The 20,866-nt window shown below is 41.0% G+C and overlaps 1 protein-coding gene and 1 long non-coding RNA gene across 6 annotated transcripts in view; one reads left to right on the plus strand and one right to left on the minus strand.

Moving 5' to 3' along the window:
• Window positions 1-20,866, minus strand: part of slc8a1b (solute carrier family 8 member 1b) — a 152,871-nt gene that overhangs the window by 39,918 nt on the left and 92,087 nt on the right. The window lies entirely within an intron of this gene.
• On the plus strand, window positions 7,806-9,958 carry LOC147247232 (uncharacterized). 2 transcript variants are annotated; one of them, XR_015109627.1, is made up of 3 exons: window positions 7,806-7,877; window positions 8,033-8,155; window positions 8,966-9,958. It is a non-coding gene; the product is annotated as an uncharacterized LOC147247232 (long non-coding RNA). The 2 variants fall into 2 exon arrangements; XR_015109626.1 differs by having other exon boundaries at window positions 7,860-7,895.

Here is a 20,866-nt window from a genome sequence, read left to right on the forward strand (position 1 = left end):
ATGCGCTGACAGTTGTTGAGAGTTTGAACTTGTGTTATTCCTTAACATTTACATTCATAAAGCTTTCTGACTTCGCTGCCTGTGGGAAATCAGGCCAATCCACGCCAATCCAACCAATCCAAGAAAGCAATTTTCACAAAAAGTTTCAAGTAAGAAGCTTTGTGGGCTGTTAGCAAAACACTCATTTGTGATTTTATTTGGATTTTGGTTGAATTCACGTGGACTGGCATGTAAAGTTGCAAAGATCAGCATACAGACCAGTTTGAGACATTAGAGGAGTAAGAAAAAAACCCACATATGCATGAAAAAGAACAAGGCAGTGACAATGAAAGAAGAAATGAAAAGTTTATCTGCTGCTGAATTAACACCTCCCATTAACACCTTTGAGGAAAAACTGTAATCACCATCGTGAGCAGTTCTGGGTGCTAGCGAAGACTCTTGGCACCGTTGTTGGCGTGAACATGGCAACATGCTGGTCACATATACACATATATACATAAATAGTCTTCCATCTCTGCGGGTATGTTCATGCACCCAACCTGTCCAAGTGAGATCTATGTTGTGCATTAGTTCTCCCTCTAAACCATCAATGTCTGATTAATTACAGCTACAAAGCTGCACCTCAACTGGAACAGCATTCTGTCCATGAACTGAGACAAGTCAACCATTTCTCCAGCAGTTTCACTGTTTCTCCAAGTGCAGTTATTGACCATGGCGCATGTGCGTGTGTTAGACTGAGTGTACTTATTGTAATAGTCGGGCACTATTATATCTGGCAGCAAAGCTAATATCTGAGGTCACAGGGCTATGGAGCGGGACACTGTGTGTGTATACAGAATGTGTGTGTAAGTGCCTACGGGCTTGTGTGAATGTGTTTATCTGTGTTTCCAGTCTGGAACAAAACCCATTTTCTGATCCAAATCCACTACAGGCAATAACAGAGACAGCTGAGAGGATACTCATAATCCGGCCTATAGGGCAGGAGGTGGGAATGCGCGCACACACACACACACACACACACACAAACACACACTTACATAACACATTATCTCCAATCACAGACCCGCAACCTGTTTCAAATCGTCAGCCGGCATCTTAGCAGAATTACGCTTGAATCCACAGCTTCTTAACTGAGCAGCCATTTTTATAATTAAATTAGCAAAGGAGAAGCAGTTTATAGCTCTCTCTCTCTCTCTCTCACATACACACACGCACACACACACACACACACACACACACACAAACACACATCTGTAGTTGTACAGGAACATTTATATATGCAAAAGCGAAACAACAGAGTACAGAAGAATTGAGAAGTATGCATGAAACTAAATGTGTTCAATATCTATGTGATACTCTTGCAGCATCTTTAATTGTAAAGCCCACAAAGGCAAAATACCATAGCGAGGCCAGAACAGCCACGCAGAGCATTTCAATCTGGCCTGAGTAAGGAAAGCAGAAATGAAATGAAAAAAAGTTTGCACTGTGATTGGAAATGCTGCTTCCAACAGAGGGCGCTGTCTACACTGCAGGGAGCGTCCCTTCAGAGACGGCATATTTGATATGGCAGGAGACAATCATGGAGTCTTTTTTTTTTGACAAGTCAGCATACTACTAACTTTACAAAACGTAAAGAAGTAAACTGCTCTAAAAGTATTTCTTCTCAATGACTCTCCAGGCAGTCAGCTGGCTTGTTCTTGACAGAAGACACGCTGGCTCCTACTGATTACCTCATTATACACAGGAGCATCACAGGTTCATCCGTCTTCTCCATAATACAAACACAGTAGAGGCTGATCCATTAAAATATCATATGCAAACACACAAACACATGCCAAAGAAAGGGGTAAAGTCATTAGACAACAGGGAGCAGCCCATTTATCACTGTCCCATAATAGCAGATGGGGAGCAGGCTTCACCTCCTAGCCTGGAGAAGCTCTCACTGTCAGGTAACACAGCAGGAGGAGGTGTAGCTCCCTGCTCTGACTGAAGGTGGAGCCCTTGAGCAAGTAGCTTAACCTCAAAGTTGAGGGGCACAGTTTTCATCCCCACTTGGAGTAAGAGTATTTCTGCTGCAAGTAATAATAAGAAAATTGGCTTTACTTATTCTTACAAACCATACTGCAGTATAACTTGTATGAGAACCCACTGACTGTGAGGCAGGAAGGGGAGAAAGGAGCGACTCTTGTTCAAAGTGAGAAAAGCAGCTGTTGTTCGCGTGACGTCAGGATGTTTCTGGGTGACGACCGGCGGCACCTGAAGCTGGTCAAAGACCTCTCTGAAAGTTGTTTCTCACACTAATTCTGTCTATTATGTGCATCCTTATCTCTCTTTATTGCTGCTTTCACACCCTCTCAACAACCAAACACACTTTGGAAACAAGTCTACAGGACATTCACATTTGTACCTACATGTGAACACTACGGATTTGTAAAGGTAAAACTTTTCTTTAATTCTAAGAAGCCCATAATCACATAATTTCCTCATCATAAAGAAGAGTTGATGAGCAGAGTAGATGAGACTTGTGCACAACTGGGAAAATATCAGAATTGGCCACCTGTATGATGCTAATATCTTTTCAAATATGACCAAAATTTGCAGATACAATTCATCCATTCATCCATCCATCCATCCATTTTCTAAACCGCTTATCCATTGAGGGTCCCTGGGCGGCTGGAGCCTATCCCAGCTGACATTGGGTGAGAGGCGGGGTTCACCCTGGAAGGCTTGCCAGCCAGGCTCAGTGTCTTGCTCAAGGACACTTGGACATGGTCACTGGGTGGAGTGAGGATCAAACCAGTGACCCTTCAGTTGCCAGACGGCCACTCTACCTCTGAGCCATGCCGATACTAGTAGTATAAATATCCTGAATCGCAACTGGAACCAAACAAAGTATCCCCCAACTATGCAGAGTGTCGGCAATGACATCGCCTGTTGTTGAAAAACTGTAGGATAATGCACCAATAACTGTAAATAACTTCGGTCGAGAAATCATTTGAATCTTTCATGAGACTAGGCAGATAAACTGCACTCACGTTACAGCCTCCTGGTTTGCAACGTCAAGTCAATGATTCATTAGACTAATATTTTTACATGAATCATCTGGCAGGACTTTAAAGGATTTTAACGAATACAAAGATGTCAGATTTACACAGGCTTGAGAGCACCAACGACCTCTGCAATTAGCACAAATCAGTGCTGGGCCTAAACTGACGCTGGTCCATGTAAACAGGGCTTCAGGCAATATTTGCCTTGAAAAGAAAACATTTATAAACAATCAGCCAAAGAACAAATGATGTCAGTGTTTTATTAATGCTTTAACAAAACCTTTTAATGATGTTACTTTTAGTGTGTATGTATGTGTGCGCTGTAATTAATCTGTTTTTTGGGGGGATGAAGAAGCGGGTGGACCTTCTCTCCTCAAGTTTGGGAATTGTGACTGGTTAAAGCTGGCAGACATCACAGATGACAAACACGCTGGAAAAAACACACACACACACACACACACACACACACACTACACAAACTAAAACACTCACACTTGGCCAGTCAAATACACACTCACACTGGTGGAGTCAAACACACACACACACACACACACACACACACAGCGCATCAGTGCAGATTTATTGAATTTTGTTCCACAGATCTTCACCTCTCTCTCTCTCTCTCTCTCTCTCTCCCTCCCCCCCTCTCTACACAAACACACACATAAATATTTATCAACACACACAAAACACATGAACACACACGTGCACTTCCCTCTGACATGCTGGCTGTACTGTGCACTGTCCAGTTGCCAGGGGAACTCAATGTTTGGGTAACCAACAGGGGTGGAGAAGATTGTTTCCAGACTAGTGATGTATGTGTGTGTGTGTGTGTGTGTGTGTGTGTGTGTGTGTGTGTGTGTGTGTGTGTGTGTGTGTCCTGACAAGTGTTTGAGAGGGAGATACTGCACACACACACACACACACACAAGAGGCGGCATTGTGGTGGTATAAGTGTGTGTTTGATATTTCACAGTAGCCTACATGGTTTGCAGTAATGGGTCTGTGTGTCTGTTCCATCACATATTTATCTACGAACATATATACAGCGAGGACAGTGTAAACGAGTGTGTGGCGCTACTTTAACATGATGTCCACACATATACACACATCTTTGTTAGTTCCTCCACCCTCATTAACATAACACTTACCTAAATCTCTCATATAAATCAGTTTTTAACCTTTCAGACCAAATCTTATCCCTCACAAAGAGTGAGACCCTGCTTCACTGCTAAAATAAGTCCTCGCTTGCTCTCTCGACTCAAAGTGCTCCTTACAAGGGTAGAAGCCCCAGAGAACACACAAACACAGACAGAGGTGGTTTCACACTTGCATGGCGGCATTCACTATCACACTAGCATGCTTTCACGCCCACACTCACTCCCACACACACACTCGAGGGGCATTTCAGCTGCAGGGGATTCAAATAGTTTACTCCAGGGAAAACGGTGTGTGTGTGTGTGTGTGTGAGTGTGTGTGTGTGTGTGAGTCCATCTGTGTACCTCCATCCTGACATTTCTAAAATAAATAAATAAATGAGAAGTATAAAAAAACCCGAAGTGAACAGCTGAGACGTATCTCCATTGGAACACTTCTCCATCACCCTCCATATCCTCTTTACCCCATCTGTTGTCTCTCTCAGATTCCTGCATCGTGTTTAATACTTGGCCTCCGTCAGGGTTCATGAAACACATCAAATAGAGAGTAAAACGTCTCTGTAACACTAAGAATTAACAGTTAGAAGCAGGATACAGCACAGGAAAGGTAATACGGACATTTTTCCTTTCTGCAATTTGAATGCGCAAGGACACAATTTCATATTTGGCTCTCTCTCATCATGATTCTCCACACCTCTCTTCACCTCCACAGAACATAAATTGATTTTGCAGGTGTTTGGTTCTGGTGCTCTAGCAATTTGGACTGTGAGAATGCTTTCTACTTCTTTTCAGATTAAATGCAGCATTAGATTTTCTATGAGATGTTTTTAGTACATTTATAGACAAATTACACACACTAACACACACACGCTTCTTTTGTTTAGTCTGCAACCGAAATCCCCACAACTGTTCAGCACAAACAAAGCAGTTCTTCACACACACACACACACACACACACACACACACACAAACAAAACAGCATTTTTCCTCTCAAAGTTTAAATAAAGCATCGTTCCCAAACTCAGATTTTTCCAGCCCAAATACGTCGCTGAGGCAAGTTGCTGAGGAGAGGGGGAGGGGCTAGCACTACTACTTCCTGTGTGTACATGTGTGTTTGTGTTGGGCAGGGGAAAGTGCTGGTGTGCTAGTGTTACACATGCTGCTAAATTAAGGTAATTGTCCAAACATTTACTGCCACTGCACTTCAAATAGACCTGCAGTGTTGAAGTTTTCAATATTGTAAGGATTGGGGGGGCAGCACTGAGCCGGACCCTCTCTACCACGCTCCTCTCACACACACATAATCCAACATGACCGACAATGTTCCCCGCCCATCTTGTGAATTGCACTTGTTTTCTTTGGTTATGAATCTGTGATTTTCTCATTTGAAAATGAAATGCGACAGTGTTTTCCTTCATGATGAAATCCAGATTTAACCTTTACAACATTAAAGGTTAAGGCTTGTAATTTACAGACTGTTGCCTTGGAAAATCTGTCCTCTGTGATTTGATTGTAATCAAGAACTGGCTAATAAGGCTGACGACTGCCTTCATTAAGAGGATGGAAATGTCAACTCATTTACAAAGTACATAAAATTCACTGAATGGCACATTTTCATTTTCTTTGTGAGTGGAACTTGAAAAGACTGTGCAATTTAGGTTTGAATGAACAATTACTGGTGCTTTGTGACCTTTTCCATCGTTCAGTGTTTGTTGTACCTATTTGTGCTGAAAAGGTTTGCTGCTTCGACTACATGACGCAGATGTTTAAGAGTTTTCTTCAATGCACCAACAAAAAAACATTCCTAATTATCCACTTGATAGCATAGGATAAGATAAAACTTTATTCATCCCGCACTGGGGAAATTCTGTTACTACAGCGGCAAGGGGGGGGAAAAGACAGAAAATTGTGCAAGGAAACTTAAATAAGAAAAATAGACAAGTTAAAAAAAAAAAAACAGGATAAGTTTCTACACACTTTCTAGTTTCTGCACTGCACTCAAAAGTATGTTATATAAAATTGTTTATCAAATTATGAACTGATTACAATCAAACCAGAATATTAGTTCGGGTACGATTTAAAATTGTTCATCTCATAAACACAAAGCCTCTCATTCCAATCATGTTTCCAGAATCAGCAATCACAAATTTTCACTATCTGCTTAACTCAACACCAAAATATTAATACATTACAGTCTCTTAAAATATTTGTGTCTATTTGTCTTTGTCTTACAAGGTGTGGGGTCAACATTGCAGATACTGTATGACCATAAATAAAATTTAGAGATTGAATAAAATTTAGAAAACAGGCAGTATATTATCCAGGAGATACACATAGACTGTATACTAAGAGTAATTATGCATTAAAACTACTATAAGCACAGCTGATTGGCAGCAGTTACGTACAAGTACCGCTAATATTTGATTCCCATGCAAGGATCTTTAATTGTTTTACACTGCAATGAGGATTATATAAAACTGGTTCCTATCTGAGGAGAAGAACATTTGTCTAACACGTTATTTAACAAGAATAATGAGTCAAATTTACAATTGTGGCAAATTCTTTTTTTGGGGGGTGGGGGGGGGGGGGGGAGCTGATGCTAGAAGCTTCCGTGAGATCACTTCTGCTTACCTTTCCTGGATGCATTAATTTAAAAAGGATGATCAAAGGTTTTTATAAACTGTTTCTGCTGCTGAACTATAAAATCTCTGATGGCATCTTTATTCAGCTAGACGGTTGGTGGGCTTCTGAAGGGAGAGCCATGTCGCCTGCTTTGTCAGTGTGACACTGGACAGGCCTGTATAGATGATGTTTAGGTGAATGAAAAAACAGTTGATAAAGTCATAAACAGCAGCTACACTTGCTTACACTTGGAATTTGTTTGTTAATGGGTGTGTGTGTGTGTGTGTGTGTGTGTGTGTGTGTGTGTGTGTGTGTGTGTGTGTGTGTGTGTGTATAACTCCATCCTCAGACTATTTTTTTATCATTGGGGGTTCCTATCTTCTCTCTCTGGTTCTGTTCTATCCGTCACATATCTTCATAAGCAAATAGGATATTTGGAAAATCCCAGGGATTCCCTCACATCCATTGACACACACGTGCATTAACACACACACACAAACACACACAGAGGAAATGTCACTAACGAGCTTGTAAATCTGATTGAAAACATGTGTTTTTTTTCCTGTGTGCCAACATAGTTAACGTCCACCAACTTCCCAGCAACCAATGGAAGCCTCCTGGGGTTTGATGTCCTTTTTTGGAAGTGTCACAATGGTTTTTCTGTGTGTGTGTGTGTATGTGTGTGTGTGTGTGAGAGAGAGAGAGAGAGAGAGAGAGAGAGAGAGAGATTTTGTGTACTATGTTTTGGTTTGGTGACATAGTGACTGCAACCAAGGCTACTTGCTTGACTGCATCATGCTACTTTTAAGCAGCTTTTTATTTTCTCTGACTGGGATCTCTCCTCCCTTTAGGCCTGTAGTTTCTTTCATAATTTCAACCGAGAAGGTCAACTGACACTTGAGCTGACATTTATTTTTTTCAGCCGAGTTGCTAACGGAACAATGAGCTCAGACAGTTAGTTGCATCATGCAGTCACCATGGCTCTTTAGTGGTGCATTTATAGTCACACAGATAACTAGTGAGCAGTCTGAGAGCGAGTTCATCCACCAGGGTGAGCGTTCGTGCTCGGGTACAAATTAAAGCAAGGAGTAGCCACACACACACACACACACACACACACACACACACACACACACACACACACACACACACACACACGCACACACACACACACAGGTCTACATAATCAGTATTACATGATTTCAGAGTGGCGATTCCAGGGAACGTCCAGCTGCCATCAGCCAGTTGCATCGGTTTACCCAAGAAAAAATTGTGGATGAGATTATGACCAGCGATGGAATGGGCATGACTTGTGCAGTCTACATGGTGGTGAGTTGAATTAAAATGAGGCTAAAATAAACAACATCTGGTTGGAGACAACATTCCATTGCTTTTCTTTTCACAAATGATGATTTCAAGTCATAAACACATCAGGACTGTTTAGGAAGATAGTTTGTTCGAATCAACTCGTTCTGGAACTGCCATTATTAAATGAATACCATAGCTAAAGTTTGCATACACACTTGTGCTGGACTCTGTCATCTGTCTTCCTACTTAGTTTCCAACTCCATTACTTATTCATTTAGTTTTTTGTCACTATGAAAAAGTCCAATGCTCGGCTAATTATTGGTGCTTTCAATTATTCCAGTCACAAAACTGCTCAACTCAGCAATTTGCACACACACACACACACACACACACACACACACACACACACACACACACACACACACACACACACAAACTCTTCAGTTTCTAATTGCAATTACAGCAAGAAAAGCAGTTGAGGTCAGAGGAGAAGACGAGGAGTCACAGATGGCCAGGCTGCAGAACAAAGTGATTTTTGAATATAGTGTTTACATTAAGAGACAAACCACTACATAAGAGAGTGAAGGAGTGTATGTTAGTGAGAGAGAGGGAGAGAGAGAGAGAGAGAGAGCGAGCGAGCTCCATCAGCTCCAGGCCACTTATCTAGAGAACATCACACGGCCGAGTGGACTGAAGCGAGACACATTTTCTTGTAGAACTTCTGTTCTTCAGGCTTCATGAGACTTAAGCTGTCAGTCAAAACATGGATGTAACTAATGTTGACAGTCTTTGGGCATTTTCAAGGTTTAATAAAAGTCTCAATCGTTTCAGGAAAGAATAGCCATAAATGAATGACCCCTGACGTGCCAAACTATGACGGGATGTTGAGCTTGGACAGCTCAGTCTCATCTTCAGCAGGAAAAGCTTCAACCAACCTTCAAGTCTATTTTATGCTCCAAACTCCCGTTTCAACAAACATCTGTGGTGCTGACACTTGCCAACACCAGCAGGAAAACACCGCTTTATCTGGCACGTCTCGCCAACATCTCTCCATCTCTCCCAGGATGACGCGGATGACACAGACTTTCATTCAGTAAAGTAAAGCTCCAGTTAAAGTTTCATCGTTTTGGCCCGTCTGACAGAAACACTTCCACCTCAACAACCCTCCTGTGTGCGTGTGTGTGTACGTGTGTGGGCTCAAAACACTCCATAAAAACACAACACCTGTGTGAAAACGAAGGACAGATGATTTCATCAGAGACAGCCAGTGAATGCATTTATCTAAACACTGGCTTCATTCAAATTCTGGACTGAATTTTCCACAGAGAAAACTTTCTTTTATTCCTGCTTCAACCGCCTTCATTCTCTCACTCTGTATCCTCCCCTCTTGCTCACGACGTCACAAGTTCAATTCAATTTTTGAATGGGATGATTTGAATATTTCTCCAAAATTCTCAGTCAGCTCTGCCCTGTTTAGTTCTCCGTTTCTGGTGTCAAGTCGAACAGAAACTGTTTAAGCTCTGGAATTTTCTTCACGCCACGTTGACACTGCACATCCTACACTCATTGAATATTAAACTCTTCTGAACGTGAATTCGTAATTATTGTAGTTTTTTTTTTTTTGCGCTAGCACAGATTCTGGACTGACTTTTACTGTCATGCTATTACAGGCTATTTGTTACAACTCAAGCCTGCTAGAAAGTGAATAAATGTTGTAAATGCTGACGTCACCTGCTCTGAGTACATTAGTATATTAAAAATCCTTCCTTTCTATGGATTACTTTCTCTCCATTTACTCATTGCCTCTCCGCTGTAGTATCTGGAATGACGTTTAACAGGAAGCAATCTTCAGTTTCCCTTCGATTATTTTCACGTGTGTATGATGTGTGAGTGTGTGGTTAAATGGTGTGTGTGTGTGTGTCTTTGATAACCTTCCTCTCTTACTTGATGTGCTCTCTCACTGTTTCATTCCAAACTCAATTCCAGCCACTTTGTTGCCGTGTGAAGCAGGTGGACGTGCATGTGTGTGGGAGAGGAAGGAAAGGTTAATGAATCCGGGCTGTAGAAGAGGTCAGTTGGCAAAACCGGGATTACAATCTAACAGATTACTTTGATACGGACGAAGACAAGAACCATGTCCATATCTTCCGAGGGTGTTTGTTTAGAAAAACCTCGAGAACAAGTACATTTACCACATGGTGTTAAATGAGAAACAAATCAATGGGTCGCATGCTGTTGTTGATTCCTGGAGAAAATCCATCATGAAACAGAAAGATCTGAGTTCCTTTTAAATTTTGTAAATTTTTTTTTTTTTTTTTTTTGGAAAAGTACTCATTAACAACCAGCCCAAAAAAAAATCTTCAAAAATATCGCCACATTTTGATGATGGAATTTGGTGATTAACTGGTTTATTAATGTTGATTTCTCAAGCATCCTTGGGTCTTTGAAAGGTGCAGCAGAATTTCTAAATCTTCCTCTAACTATTCTAAGATGCCTCTTAATTTGAAATTGCAAACCTAAAACTGTGCTATCTTCCAAGTCAAAACGTGTTGTTCGAGCATGTGGGGCTCTTGAAGAGAAAAGTAACCCTGACCTATCACACAGTGTTGAAGAAATAGCACAAATGTAATTACTTCCTCCACGAGAAGTTCTCATCCTGCTGACAGGACAAGAGACAGCACTGAAAACCTCAACCTTACTGAGGGTAGTAACTTAATTGCTCACTAACAATGATTGAAACGATGTTGTAGAAAAGTTTTTCTTGTTTAAAGCGGCCGATGTCTAAAAGAACCTACCGAGGGCTCTGCTGCGGATGCGGGACTTGGCTGTACATCCCTGAGTTCCGCCACATTCAAGAGCAGCCATCAGAGTGCCGCAATGACAGTGAATCAGACTGGCATTCTCTCAGCTGCCATTTTCCTTTTCAAACTCCTGAGAGGGGGAAAAACTCCACTTTTCATTCTCTATTTCCTCCTGTTGACATTTCCTCTCACACCTACAGATTCAGTGGCTCCCCCCTCTTTCTCCTTACTGACCTCCTCTTCCTCCTCTTGTTGGCTCTTTAGGTTTAGCAAGTCAGCAAATCCATCCTGTCTTCCTGCCACTACACACAAACTTTCAATCTCATTCGTTTCCCCTCCAGTTTTCAAATGACTTTTAATAGCTTGAGGACGTCTATTCACCTCCGTCCTCTCTTTATAACGTTTTGTTACTCCTTCTCCTCTTTCTCCATTTAAATTCCCTTTTGTTGGCACATCTCAACACAACACTTGCAAACACTTTAATATGGACTGACCTGAATATGTAAATCTTAATATTATGTTCTAATTATGAAAAAATGTGTTTCTCTCTTCCTTGGCTCTCTGATTCTTTTTCTCATCTCACATCTCCCTCTATTTTTAATTGTTCATCAATGTGAATCCATCGTGATTAAACTAAACTAATTCAACTAAAACATTTCATTAATGTGTAACATAATTTAGTGATACAGTAGGGCACTATGATGGAAATGAGAGTAGGAAAGGGTTGGATTGTTGCCACGACAACATGAGCATCAGAGTCGTGGTGCTGTGGAGGGTTTCTCTAAAGTAGCTGTGAATGCCTGCAGGGCTGACCAGAGATGTTCCCGCCCCGTTGATCATCTCCAATCAAGTTAAGGATCCATGGTGAATCAAACATGTTTCACAGGTGAAGTTCAGTTTATTGGTCGGGAGGGGAACATGTCAGCCTGGTGAAAGAAGCTTGTCTAGAATGTCTCCTGCAGTTCTGGACAACCCTCAGCACATCACTTCATGCTCTGTCTTTATCTTTTTTACTCTCGCTATGTGGGATTTGGAAGTAGCGGACATTTAGATGTCTAAAGAACGAATCAAAAGATACATTAATTTATTTCCCACATTAAAAAAAACCCAGAAAAATAAAGATGGCCAAATTAGGATGGCAGTGTTCAGAAAAGAGGAAAAAAGACGCATCAAATTACATATCCTCACTCCTCCTCTGTTACCTACGAATGCAATTAACAGAGAGCTATTCTAAATGTATTTACAACACATATTTCCAAAAATAAGTACTGAGTAAAAACAAGCAAACTGTTAACAAAACTCTTCCTCATCTGCAAGGCTCGTACAAATCCTTTTTCATGCGTAAATAAGTTCGCGTTGTGTTTTTTTTTTTCTTGGAGGAATTATGTGAAATGTACTGAGCAACTAAAAAGACTACCCCCCTCCCCCCATGATTGAAAAGATCTCCCAATTCTGAGTCTTACCTTTTGTTGTTGTCAGACGAACACACTGGTTTCCAGAAGTTTAATTAGGACGTATAGAAACCAGCCAGTGCTGACAACTCTTAAATGTGTTCGCTGGGGAGTTTAGCGTTCGTGCTTTTTTCAAATTGTATTTGAGGAAACTCAGAATAGGACAAAAGCACAAATTCATTCTTGCAAGTTTGAGAGGAAAATTTCAGCGTTGAAACTTTTCCATCCAGTGAGTTCGAATGATATCTAATCTCATTCGTATCCTAATTTATACTGACTGCTTCGGGGGCCACTGCAGCACTCGTGCACTCACTCAGGGATGATACAGTATAGATAGCATGGATGTCCTCTTCTAGAAGACTGTACACTAAAATCCCGTTCCACTACACCCAATTATGGTCAGTACATTTACACTGGTGACCTCATGACCTCTCTCCTTATAAGGATATAGATGAATGTAAACAGCCTCCAGCAAGACAACCTCAGGTTCTGGGAAGATGAACAGACATGTCTGTCTCTCTGTCTCTCTCTGTGTGTCTCTCTTTCTCCATTCACCAAGGCAGCATTGTATTGACAGCTGGGGTCATGTTGATAAACCAATCGGTAAAAAGATTCAAGAGTAAACGATGGAAATAAAGTTATGGTACTGTATAACTGAGTGAATTAGCATGTCTGTCCTTATGTATGCAGAAATATACTCAAAGATATTGACAAGGACATTTATATTATTTAAAATTCTCCTGATGTAGGAAGGTCACGCTTTCATTCACCTATGGTGGGGGGTAAAACTTTTCCTTTCACTTCCTGATGATATGCTTGCACCCCTACTTGTTTTGAGTGTGAAATAGGTTTATTTTAATATTATTAAGTAATTTATGATCCACTGACGTAACGCTGACTCAGATTTTGGAAGCCAAGATATCCCAGGCAAGCTACCGATTATAAATAAAATGAAAGTGATACAAGGGTGTTTTCTGATGCAGCAACTCCAGAGACCAAGCTAGAAGTGAAGGAATTAAATTTTGTTGTTTAAACAAGGTTTGCTCCAAACAGTCCATCTCTCTATTTCGCTCCAGTAACTTGAGTGTAATGTTAGTCAGTGGAGCACTTGTGAGGTCAGCGTCTGAGTGGGACAGAAATATTGTCTGGATGTTGTCGGCTCTTTTAATGCTGTCAGAGGTGAAATTAATCTCTTCAGCTGCAGAACCATAGCTCCTCTCTCTCCCTCTCTCTAACAAACACCCCCCCCCCCCCGCCCCCCACACACACACACAATCAATGGATGCCAGCCATCGTACTGTCCTGGGAGGAAAGAGAAGTACAGACTATGAGATTGACAAAGAGATAAAGCAGATTCAGATATGTCCACTGTGAGCTGATTCTGTGGTATAAAGAAATCAGCTTTCTTTTGAAGAGTAACTTCAGCCATGTAAGGCTGGAATTACTCTTTATTTTACCATGCGCTCATGTGGACAAGCTGCTTTGTTGTTAGCATTACCTGTTCACATACTTGTGGCCAAAGAACGCTGTGTGATACTGGAGTATTCCACTAGAGGGGGACCAGACACAGAACATCCAGATGTATTGTAGAACTCCAAAGAAGAAGGAATAAGTACGACTGTAAACATGGAGAAGCATTTGGACATGAAGGATTTCAGCTGATGGATGTCAGATGAAAAAAGTTTGTGTATTTTGTGGAAAATTTACTTCATACCTACTTATGGTACTGTGTTACTTCACTGAATCCTGTATCCATGTTAGTAAAAAAAAAAAAAAAAAGCGTACAAAAAGAGCAATTATTCATCTCAAGCTCAGTTCTTGAGCTTAGTTTTAGCAATAATGAATGCAATATCTTCTGACCGACCCATTTTCTGTGTCCCCCACCACTTCTGGTGTAACCACCACCAACATCCAGTTGAAGTGTTATGATTGGGGACGTGGATAATTTAGGTAACTGAGATAATGCTGCACGAAGGACAGAAGGAGGGACGGGAGAAAGAGTGATGTTGGAGTGAGAGGAGACAGAGACAGTGACTGATGGAAACAGAGGTTAGCATGTTAAAACGGTCTCTGGTGGAGCCACCTGAAAGGTTGGGGGGTCATGAAGAGTTCAACCGATCAAACGCATAAGCAACTGGTGCTTGTGTGGGTGTGTTCTGCTGCTTATGGCTCAAAATACAAATATGATGTGGCAAAAAAACAGCTCGACTGCACACTTAAAACATGTTGTATCTTCTTAAGAGCAGTCAATCATTTTGGAATTAAATATAGTCTGGCAGAAGAAAAGAGCCAAGTAAAGGGGGTAGAACTTAACTGAAAATATGTCTCAACAAGTGAATCAATGTGACGGGCTGTGATTAACACTCCATGTAAAAAAAACACAAGCTTTACATGTGTTGATGATGTGGAGGGAGGAGCCAAACTGTGTGGGAGATGGAGAAAGATGAGAAGAGACATTTAGTAATTTGCTGGGTCTGAAGTAATCACTCCCTTAGCTGTTTGTGCTGAGCACTTCAACTGGAAGCGTGATGTTGAGAGCAACATAAGCATGGCTGACAGCAGGTCTGTCAATGTCAAGTGGAAATCTCCTGTTGCAGATGAAAGATGTAGCGCCAGTGAACGAAGTTGCTTTCTCCCGCTGAGGTTATTCATTGAGCTGAAGCCAGGACAAACACAAAGACGAAACACAACAATGATGTTCTGTTCGGCAAAGCTAGAAAGATGGGTCATTACTGGAGACATTGACCGACATCAGATTTTTGAAATGCCAAGTAGGCCAAATGTAGTCGCCCATCTGAGCTGTGAAGCTGAGAAAGGTTGTGACCTGAGATCAGTTCTCCAAACGGCAAAGACATCTGATGTGGTAAAGATGGGGAAGTACTTGAAATGGAGGCCCTGATGTTGGGTTTGAGACAGACTATTAAACTACAAAGTCTATATTGCTTTTCAAGTATTCACAGTTACGGTGTTAAAATTCAATAAGATACTTTTTCCCCCCTCCTGGATGATTTCTTTGTGACTCCACAATGCAGAAAGAGCCAGTTACGTATGCTTACCTTGAAGCTAATGTGATGGCTAACAACAGCTGAAGCAACAAAACAACAGCAAACTGACCAAAAAAGGTCTGGTTAACCTCTCAAGAGCATTGTCCAGGATAACCCAGGTCTTCTATATCCAGGCACATGCTCAGTAATCCACACACACTTTGATTAGAGATTTGAGATTGAGACTGAGGGGATTAGTGTCTAATTCCTGAATATAGACAGTCGTAACACAGGAGGGGGAAAAACGTCTATGCAAGATCACCTTATTATGAGTACTTAAAATGCACTTTAGGGGTGAAGCATTGCTTAAGGATTGCTGAGTTAGTGTGTTGCAATTGAACTACAGCAAATAGAGCCTGGGACCAACTTGTGCTACTGGCTAGAAACGCACCACCGATCTGGTGTGAGTGTTCACTGTGCTGGTAACCATAGGGTGAAATTAGCACCTTCCACCTGGCGTGAAGCACAGAGGAAGAATAAAATGGAGAGCAATCACAGCGGTAACAGTAATGCAGATTACAGTCGTCACATAATCATCATCAAATTCTCTACTTTGCCTCTGGCTTTAGAGGTGAGTGAGGGCTGAGAAATGACGTCTGGATGTTATGGGACAGCTTGGTTTCCTCTCTTCTCTTATTTCTTCCCCTTTCCCACTGTACTTTTCTCTTACACATCTTACAAACATTGAGGGAGGGGAAAAAAGCCTTTTTTTTTGGACAAATATTGCTTTCTTTTGGGCCTGTGAACACCAAAGTGTGGCTTCCTGAAGCTGCCGTGTTTTGTTTTGTTTTTTTAAACCATTGTTTTCAGTGAGAGTTCCACATTTGTATGCTGTCATAAACACCAACAGCATGACGAGGTTCTGTCTTATTTTCCTGGAGCCAAGAGTTTAAAAATGTTAAACTCTGGGTAAAATGCCAACCATGAGTTCAGCCATGAAATGTAACACTAGAATGAAGAAAAACCATCCTAACAACCACATCCAATGAACTTTAAACACTCACGAATGCCAGAGAAGATGGATATTTGGGGTGATATTCTCCCCACACAGACTCAGCACACTTCAACTAATTCCAGGCCATTATTTTGTGTTCTGTTTGGCATCATCTGTCCTTTGGGTTAAAGCTATTACACAATCAGAAAGATGCCCCCCCCCCCCCCCCCCCCCGCCTTCACACACAGACAGTTGACCCCACACAGCTCCGACTGTTGCTTCCCTCGAGACACAATTGAGTTACACTGCCCGAGGCAACAGATGGCCTCTGTACGGATGGCTCGCAAAATAACATGATGGAATTAAAACAATATAATTGAATAGAGAAGATTTAGGAGGAGCTTTCAGTTTGATGTCAGTGATACCAGCAGCAGGAAGGTGCTGTTGTCTGTATGAACATACAATGCATTTGTTTTGTGTCAAAACATTCGAACTGGTTGAGAAGAATATTAAAAAGCATACCAAATAACTATTCTCGCAGGCTTTCATGTTAAAGGAATTTTCAAAACCGAATGCAAATTACACATAAACTGAAGAAATATCAAATCTAATACTCAGTGAAATTCAACAGAGGTTCTTTTTTCTTTATACTCAACAAATGCTGCATCAAGTACGTGGTAGGTGAAACATTAAAATTTCATTTAAAAATCCCTTTAAATTTTGGCCAGGAAGTCAATGAAAGTATGGATAAGGAAAATTCATTCCATATATCTTGGTGAGTCTCAATGATCAATAACTGGAGCAGCCGACACTGCTGAAGGCTTTAATTCCCCCGGAGAATACTAAACCACTCTATCTAAAAGCATCTTTGTATCAAGACTGATTTCGTGAACGTGCATTCCTTGGTCATGGATTGTTATTTAACATAAATTTATGATCTTCATCATAACTGAGGCGAATTCCTCAATACGGTTTGTTACTGCCTCTCCAGGGTGCTGGTTTGGTTCCAGGGTTCACTGAGGTCAGTGATGAGACATTGATTGACTGTTGCCATTTGACTTGTATCACCTGTGTGTGTGTGTGTGTGTGTGTGTGTGTGTGTGTGTGTGTGTGTGTGTGTGTGTGTGTGCCCTTCTTCTCATGGATCACTGTCTGTTAAGAGTGCAGGCTCAGCATATGAACCTCAACAAAGATGTTCAATAAAAATAAAAGTGAGTTCCAGCCCGAGGCTGCGGCTCTATTCTCTTCACCAAATGTCAGTCTTGACAGGACATTTATTTCTGCAGCAGCCCAGGTTAATAGATTAGCTCTTGTATTGATCAGGAATAGTCTTTCTGGTCTTATTGATTAGACAGGCCCACATCAAACATCACACTACTGCTGCAAAATAAATAATTAAATAAATAAAATAAAAATTTACAGCGTTAAATTGAGTCAGAAGGAAAAAGTGATTTGTAAGAGTTATGTGTATGACAGGTGATCCAGAGAAATTAGTCCTGAGCTGAGGAGGAACTCTGTGCTTTGCTCAAGGACACTTAAGCTGGATGGATTTTGGCTTATACATGCAAATGAACCCTGATGACTTATGTGAAAAGGCTGAAAAAAAGCATAATCACATGCAACCTTAATAATTTCAATAACCAGCTTATTGTTAATATATATATATATATATATATATATATATATATATCTACATGTGTTGGACATTTTCCCCCGACAACAAGAAGCAAACTTGCTAACACACCCACACACACCTTGCCATCCTCATTCTCAGAATAACTAACATCATCATTATGTGACAGTGACGACTGCATGTTGTGACAAAGCTCTCCCTTCCTCCTTGATGTCACCAGACGCCTGTCAATCACCCTCAACCTGTAAAGAGGTCACACATTCCCACTCACAGTGCTGGTTACTGGGACCTACTGGGATCCAGTGGGACCCATGACAACACGCTACTGAAGTCAGAAGTGAGTCATAAAATCAACAAAGACAGTTGGAATGTTGGAAATTGTGTATGTCTTCCCACCACCACACAAAAAACATACCCAATCTCAAAAAAATCATAGTATAAAAAAGAACTATTTCAGAGTCTGTCAGCCATTTACCGTGCAATGTTTAAACGCTAACATTTGACATCCAACACACATTAGCCACCGCTATCCGCAAATGATGCAGACGGTAGTCAAGTAGGCAGACATTAGCCAAAAGACATGTTTCTGTGTCTGTAGGAGGCACAAGGGAAACAGCCCAAAAAATCAGAACATCTCAAATATTTGAATGAGCAAAGCGTCTGAGGTTTCTTTGCTCGAGTGCTGAGATAAAGCTGGAGTTAGCGATTGTTTGAAAGTTATCGATTCCAATTCAGATTCTTGTCATTTCCCTACTTCAGTTCAAAAATGGTACAGGAAATACAAAAACAGGTCTAAATGATAATAATACATATATCACTATTAAAAAATCATAATTTTTGAAACTAATTTTATATTGATTTAGAGATTAATGTCAATGTCAATGTCAATATCTTCAAATCATACGTTGAAATCTTGAATGCAAGCATAAAGGGAGTGAATAGAGGCACTGTGAGCCTGTGTAGGAAGCAGCTATGCTGTAATTACGTAATATATATGTAAGTAAGTAATATAAGAATGTATGTATGCATGTATGTGTATGTATGAGTGTGTGTGTGAGTATGTATTATTGTATAAGGCAGAGATAAAAGCAAGAATTCAGAGTTTCTGACCTTGCCTGGAAGGTAAACAACTCGTGACTTGGCCCCGTCTCTTCTCCAGCTACCATCCAAACACACATACACACCTCCTACTGTCGTTCTTCTTCATTGTCTGTTTTGGAAACTCACGCTAGAGATGTCAGGATTTAGAACATATACAGTACACGCGAAGGCAGATCCACCTCACACTCTGTCTATATGAGGACGACATGGCAGCAATGGGACTTTCCATTGCCTCACTGTCTGTAATCGTCCATTTGAATTATCTATTCAACCACACAATAAAGCTGTTGTGACTCTCTGGTTTCAGACTGTCGGCGAGCTTGTGCTGTAGAAATAAAAGGACTCCTCTGATTGAAGCAGGATTTAGCATTTGCCTTAATTACAAAGTCCCATTTTCACATAAGTAATTATATTCATATAATTACCAAACAAGAAAATTATGAAAATTAAAAGAAGAAAATGGGAGTGTAAACAGGAGGCAGGAGAACTGAGGTTTAACAGAGTGGTGGGACTTAGTCCTTAGACCCAGAAATAAGTTGTTAGCACCAGTGAACGTCCAATTCCCTCACCTCAAAGTCAGCGGGATTTTTGAATAGTTTTCCAGGTAGATATCTGAATGTTTGCAATCCACTACACCTTAGAACAAGTTAACATTTTAATCTACAGCATGAAATACATCAATAACTGTTGCACTTGTGAATGCTGAAGTATCAACGTGTCTTGAAAATGGCAGGAACTAACATGTGGCTAAAGGAGCCTAGAGACGTTGTTGCAGATATTTAACAGCCTCATGCAAAAAACTGAAGCCATGTGAAGCTATCCTGAGTTGAGTCATGTGTCCATGGAGGAATTCATTCCTTACATAGCATTAGTTGAGTACATCCTTGAATTTAAGCTTCAAACATCAGAAGCAAACACTGTTCCTATTGAGAGTAACTTTCGCTAGAGAAAGTGTAAGTTTCATAAACTCTGCTTGGTCACAGAGCTTATTTTGTGATACAGAACTTTAAAGTCCAGCATTACAATTCCATTTTGATCAAGAGAAACCCTAGAGATGCTGGCTTGGCCTACAAAAAACATCACCTCTGCTGCGCTTGATGTCACAGATGGACCACATTGTCCAGCCTCACCCTATGGAATGTGTGTTTTTGTTGATAACCGAGAATATGCAGGAGGAGGGAATTATACAGCTATTTTTCCTGTTGTGTAGATCTTCCACAGAAAGTACCACACAGTACAAGGTCACCTGGACTTGAGTCACTCACAAACTGATCCAAGAGTGAACCTCTTGTGGGTAAGTTAACACCCAAAGAGTCAGTGAGGTTACATCCAGTCACAAGTGGAGAGGTTGTTGCGCTAACAGCTGCATCAGTGTTTCTACTGTGACCATGTCTATGTTTCTATCAAAACACACACACACACACACACACACACAAACGCACGCGTGTGTGTGGCAGCATGAGGACCAAAGTCATGTCTCTTACTGCTTAAGGTTATAAGTCAATAGATCGTGTGAAGTCTCCAGGACATGAAAATAAGTCTATCCATATAAAGTGTGTAAGTAAGAAGTGTAGACGTGTGTGTGTGTGTGTGTGTGTTCGTGCAACCAACTGAGAAATTGTTTCATTTTTGGTCTGTTTCACGAGCATCTCCATAATTATCACCCCATCTGCTCTCGCACTTCAACTCTTCATCACTTTATTTCTATGCTTCAGTCCTTAAATTAAAACGATTCCTTAACACAGCCAAGAGGTTTTCTCACTGACAT

Source organism: Aulostomus chinensis, chromosome 16, assembly GCF_037954235.1.
Source record: "Aulostomus chinensis isolate RoL2024-O1b breed Wild chromosome 16, RoL_Achi_v1.0, whole genome shotgun sequence".
Lineage (NCBI taxonomy): Eukaryota > Metazoa > Chordata > Actinopteri > Syngnathiformes > Aulostomidae > Aulostomus > Aulostomus chinensis.